The sequence below is a fragment of the Cherax quadricarinatus genome, chromosome 56 (genome assembly GCF_038502225.1).
Source record: "Cherax quadricarinatus isolate ZL_2023a chromosome 56, ASM3850222v1, whole genome shotgun sequence".
Taxonomy (NCBI): Eukaryota; Metazoa; Arthropoda; class Malacostraca; order Decapoda; family Parastacidae; genus Cherax; species Cherax quadricarinatus.
Window position 1 is genome coordinate 23,009,462 of NC_091347.1, and position 6,000 is coordinate 23,015,461.

The window sequence follows — 6,000 nt, forward strand, 5'->3', positions numbered from 1 at the left end:
AATACTGCTGCTACTTTTACTGCTTCTATTACTACTACTACTACTACTACTACTGCTGTTACTACCACCACTACTACTATTACCACTATTCCTCCTCCTCTTCGTACACTGACGCCTGTCTGGAGAAGTCTTCTCGTGTTTACTACCGCAAGAACCATGTTTACAGTAATATTCCCGGTGTAATGAGCCTTAATGCAGGTGCGTGTTGCCTCTGGCCGTTCCGCCTCCATATCTCATCCTTCTTTTCTTTCTTTCAACTTATAATTACATCAAATACAAGAAATAAACCAGGTTTGGGTTTATATTAATCAGAAATGAAGAAGATAATTATACATCATTAAGGAGTGTTATGTATTTTTCTTCAGTGTCTTTTAAAGCGATGGAAGCCAGTCTTCACAACCCCCAGTCAAAACCCCAGTCTTCACAACCCCCAGTCAAAACCCCAGTATTCACAACCCCCAGTCAAAACCCCAGTCTTCACAACCCCAGTCTTTACAACCTCAGTCATCAAAGCCCCAGTCTTCGGAGTTTCAATCTTCAGAACCCCACCTCTCTGCTGGGATTCATCAGAATCCCAGCAGAGTGGTGGTTGAGGTGGCGTGGTAACAAGCAGTTGTATTATTAAGTGTTTAAACAGGCTAAACACCTGTCTTGCCTGCACCATACACCTGTCTTGCCTCCACCATACACCTGTCTTGCCTCCACCATACACCTGTCTTGCCTCCTCCACACACCTGTCTTGCCTCCTCCACACACCTGTCTTGCCTCCACCATACACCTGTCTTGCCTCCACCATACACCTGTCTTGCCTCCACCACACACCTGTCTTGCCTCCACCATACACCTGTCTTGCCTCCACCATACACCTGTCTTGCCTCCACCACACACCTGTCTTGCCTCCGCCATACACCTGTCTTGCCTCCACCATACACCTGTCTTGCCTCCACCATACACCTGTCTTGCCTCCACCACACACCTTTCTTGCCTCCACCACACACCTGTCTTGCCTCCTCCACACACCTGTCTTGCCTCCACCACACACCTGTCTTGCCTCCACCACACACCTGTCTTGCCTCCACCACACACCTGTCTTGCCTCCTCCACACACCTGTCTTGCCTCCACCATACACCTGTCTTGCCTCCACCACACACCTGTCTTGCCTCCACCACACACCTGTCTTGCCTCCACCACACACCTGTCTTGCCTCCACCACACACCTGTCTTGCCTCCTCCACACACCTGTTTTGCCTCCACCATACACCTGTCTTGCCTCCACCACACACCTGTCTTGCCTCCACCACACACCTGTCTTGCCTCCACCACACACCTGTCTGGGTCAAGTAGTTCTACCTTGGTTTGATTGTATTGTTTACTTCTCTTGTCCTGTTTTACATTGTTCTCTTGCACTGTTCTGTATCCTCGTCTTGTTCTCTTGCACTGTTCTGTATCCTCGTCTTGTTCTCTTGCACTGTTCTGTATCCTCGTCTTGTTCTCTTGCACTGTTCTGTATCCTTGTTTTGTTCTCTTGTTCTTCTCTACACATCTATGAGAGGAGGTCTCGGCTGACAATGTTCATTCTCTCATAAAATACTTCTGAACTTAATTTTAAATGTCATTAAAGTCTCTCGGTATTAGCAATGTTGATATATTTGCAGGACTTTCCAGGGCTTCCCTCACCTCCCCAAGGACTCTGCCAGGACCTAGGGACTATCCTCAGGGTTCCATCAGAGACTTAACCAGGTTCAACATAGACTTCGAAGATCCATTGTCCAAAACAATGAAGTGTCAACTCGTATGTATGGAGAAAATATACATGGGCAGTAAATTACAGATGTTACTGTTACATTAGCTCAGAAATACTGTAACTTTGGTACTTCGATTAGTATGAACAAGGAGTCGTGTAGGATTAAGACAATTCCGTGGTTAGAATAATTGAAACCCGACACATACCTCGGAAATGTAAACAAGATACTGGCTTGATAATGGTAAAGGATAGAACCGAAACGTCCTCTAGTGTTCACATTTAATTTGTGGGTTAACGGAAAATACTGTTCTGTCTTAGACTACTACATCTCCCCCCCCCCCATCCTCACTTTTCACTCTTAATTCAATTCTTTCAACTTGCCCATCGTTACACACCCTGGTTACATAAAGCCTTTCGTTACAGCCTCCCTACACATTTGCTAATTGGTAAGACACCATAAAGTGTGTAGTTAAGCAGCTACCATAACCAGAGATAAAGGCAGAGTTCTTCTCGGGTGGGGAGGGAAATGGTAGTGACAGAGAATGCTAGGAAAAGCCAGAGAAGATACAGATTGGAAATAGAATGCGATGAGGAAATAAGAAGAGAGAATGAGAGGAAGGTTCCTAGGCCCTTATATAGGTTCCCTTCTCCCCTCCTTCGTAACTAAGGTGTTCCCCGCGTCGTAACTAACAATGTGTCATCCCCCCTGTCGTTACTAAGACGTCATCCCGTCGTAACTAACATAACAGGAGGCTGAGATGGAACAAACGTGCCCTAAATTGCAGAAACCTGTCCGTAAGCTATAGGAAAATGGCCCGTGAACTGTGCAAATAATGAGGCCCGAGAGAGACCAAGCATCGGAGATTTGTGAACCATTTCCGGAGTGAAGGAATCGCTGTTAAAAAAAAAAGTGAATGTTTAAATGGAATGATGTGAGGTGGGGTCCTGCATGTGGGCACATCTATGTGGTACCAGGTAACGTAAGCCAGGATAATGTAATTGTTATAACATGCTGGTCATCGACTTCCCTCTACAGTTACGAAACACTATGTGAATATAATAATGGTATACAATACCGACAAGTTGATAAGAAATACGTGCAACAGTTAGGTATCTTTATTACGAAACGTTTCGCCTACACAGTAGCCTTCTTCAGTCGAGTACAGAGAAGGCAGCAGAAGCAGTAGAGATGTAAAGACGATGTAATCAGTCCATCACCCTTAAAGAGCATGTCAACATTCTTAACGAGCAATTAAATAGTCTTAACCAACAGTCTAAAAGGTACAAAAAGGCACAATACCGTGACTGGAACAATACACAAATAACCCGTACATAGGTGACACAATGATGACATTTCATCTATATCAACAGATACAGTCTATACTAACATGTAAACAGTCTAAAAGAAGTGGTCAACAGTCTACATGAAGAGGTCAATAGCATAAACAAATAAGTCACTAATCTAAACAATGAAGCCATCAGTTTAGAGGAGCAGGTCAATAATGGCATTAATCTAGGCACTAAAAGCTCCGTGACCGAGATAGTTTGTTGGGAATTAACACGGTCGATGGACTCCCAGTTTAAGTAGTATAAGCTTGAGATTACACACCTCTTGAGTTTAGTAGTGTAGAAGTATGTGTTAAAGTGGTCAGTAGATGTAGATAGACCCACTCTTGTTGTCTTAAGAGGCACGTAAGTTACCCCGTCTTCTGATAACATGTTCATTTGTCCATAATTACAATCGCATTTGCTTTGTTTCGTAAGGTGAAGTCTAGAATCTTTCCTTATTTCATGGTATAACTTAACAAATCTTTGAGGACAATTGTGTTGCAGAGGTGTGAACTCAGCTCAGACTTCTGCCTCTTAATGCATCTGTCAAAAGGCGTGATTCTCTTCCTGTTCATCTGTGCATGCTCTTTCATGCAGGTGTTTTTAAATTAATTTTTGTTAATTTTCGTGGAAAAAAAAAATCATGAAATATCATATTCTTCCACGGAAAATAACATTACGTTCAAAAATAATTTTGTATACATTCCCACAGGGAAAAAAATGTCGTGAAAAGGTATATATTTTCGATGTACAAACTTTCCGGATATGTTGAACAAGATTTCATACCGTGGGATATAAGTTTTTTTTTGGGGGGAAAGGATGAAAATATTGATGAAAACGATGTTGATAAAAGTAGAAAAAAGATTATTGTATATAAAATACAGGAAAGTTGACTTGTACCGTCAGGAAACAAAATAAACTGGAAGTGAGACTAACAAGGTGTAGATAAAACACGTCAACACTGGTCAAAACTTAAGGAAACGTTTCACTACGAGTGATTTCAGTCATAATTAGGACTGAAGAATCCCCTCGTGGCCAAACTTTTCCTTAATGTTTTGATCACTGCACAAGTCTTGTATCTACGTACATAGAATTGATCGTTTCTAACAACGCTAAATGACGCACTAATGGTATGCGTCGTCTCGCATAAGTCATTTATCGCAGCAGATTAAAACAGTAACAAGACGGCTAAAATACTTGACGTAGGTGAAAGGTGGTGACGTGGGGGAAGTCTTCCTTAAGGACGTAGTACTACCAGTGTTGCTCACAACCATGACAGTATTTGTGTTGACACTCGACGCTCTCATGGTCCTATCTCTTATTCTTAACATTAGTTATATTTTAATGTTTCTTGTATATTATGTTTTTGATAAGAGACTAGAATCTCAGGTTACTCTGTAAATATCACTGCTACTGTTACTACTATTGTCGACAAATATGAAGACACAACATGATTTGTAAGCCCCATAACACGTCATAGAAAAGTAACACAATAGAGTTTAATGACAGCAGTCAAGTCTGTAGATTTGTTTAAATCTAACTTGAATGATAAAGTTTACGATTCTGCCATTTACAACAGAGGAAGTGACTAACCACAATCATTCATAACACACACTACATTCATAACAGAGGAACTGACTTAGTACAGCCAATCATCGCGGTGAACCTCCGTTCTCTGATCACCTACATACACGAGGCACGTTTCTGTAACCCCAAGATACCCGTATGTTAATTCTGGTTTACATTCAGATACAAGGTGCACCTGTAATTGAATTTCACCATAACACTGTGTAATATAGTTACCTCTGCTTCTGTTAATTAAATGTTAATCAGCTCACACGTGGCTGGAAACCCAAGAGCTGCGTGCAAGTCTGCAACAGACATCCTCCACTAAGTTGCCACAAGGGTTTCAATACTACATGTAGGGGCTTCCAGTAATACATGCAGGGTGGTTCAAGTACTATAACCAGAGGTTCTTATAATGTAGAGGGTTACAGTACTACACTTTGTGTAGTACTGTAACCTTGTAGTACTGTACAAACCCCTACATCCACAAAAACAGTAGTGTGTGTGTGTGAATGTGTGTGTGTGTGTGTGTGTGTGTGTGTGTGTGTGTGTGTGTGTGTGTGTGTGTGTGTGTGTACACTGGGGGTGGGGGTGGTGGCTAGCGTTACCAAGACGTTGGCAACTTTTCAGAATTCCTTCATTACTTGGCTAATGGGTGTTAGTGGCATCAAAGAACGCGAGTTAGGAAGTTGCTAGGCAGGCGGCGGTAACTAGCAGGGAGAGGAGAGCACCTTAACCATGGTGCTTACCCTGATGATGAATGCTTGTGTGTGTGGGAGAGTTGTTGCAGCACCTATCCTCCCACCTGTTGTGTGTGGGGGAACTGATGCCACCTCTCCTCCCACCTGTTGTGTGTGGGGGAACTGCTGCCACCTATTCTACCATATGTTGCGCTCTCTCTCTCTCTCTCTCTCTCTCTCTCTCTCTCTCTCTCTCAGGGATGTTAGGAAGTATTTCTTCAGCCAGAGAGTTGATAGAAAGTGGAACAATTATGGAGCAGGGTGAGAGTGGATCTAATAGTGACCAGTGAAGAGGCGGGCGAGGACCTATGAATCGACCCCTGCGACCATAATTAGGCAAGTACACACACACACGTGTACACACACACACACACACACACACACACACACACACACACACACACAGTACTAACTGATTGTTCATAACGAGAACTATCAGTTCGTCAATGAAGGGAATAAAAAGACGAAACATTCATTATAAGTCGAAACAAACTGGGAAAATTATTAAGAAAAAATATTCTGAGGTATTGTATTCGCATCGTAATACTACCCTTGTAGGTTTAGCGCTTAGTTTTGATTATAATAATAATGATAATTAGCACTGTAAAGGGGATAAGTGG

The 6,000-nt window shown here is 42.5% G+C and overlaps 1 protein-coding gene and 1 long non-coding RNA gene across 2 annotated transcripts in view; one reads left to right on the top strand and one right to left on the bottom strand.

The window, feature by feature from the left end:
• Positions 1–6,000, bottom strand: part of LOC128700780 (cytosolic carboxypeptidase-like protein 5) — a 352,900-nt gene that overhangs the window by 74,327 nt on the left and 272,573 nt on the right. The window lies entirely within an intron of this gene.
• The window catches only part of LOC128700781 (uncharacterized), a 72,606-nt gene that overhangs the window by 65,073 nt on the left and 1,533 nt on the right, over positions 1–6,000 (top strand). The window lies entirely within an intron of this gene.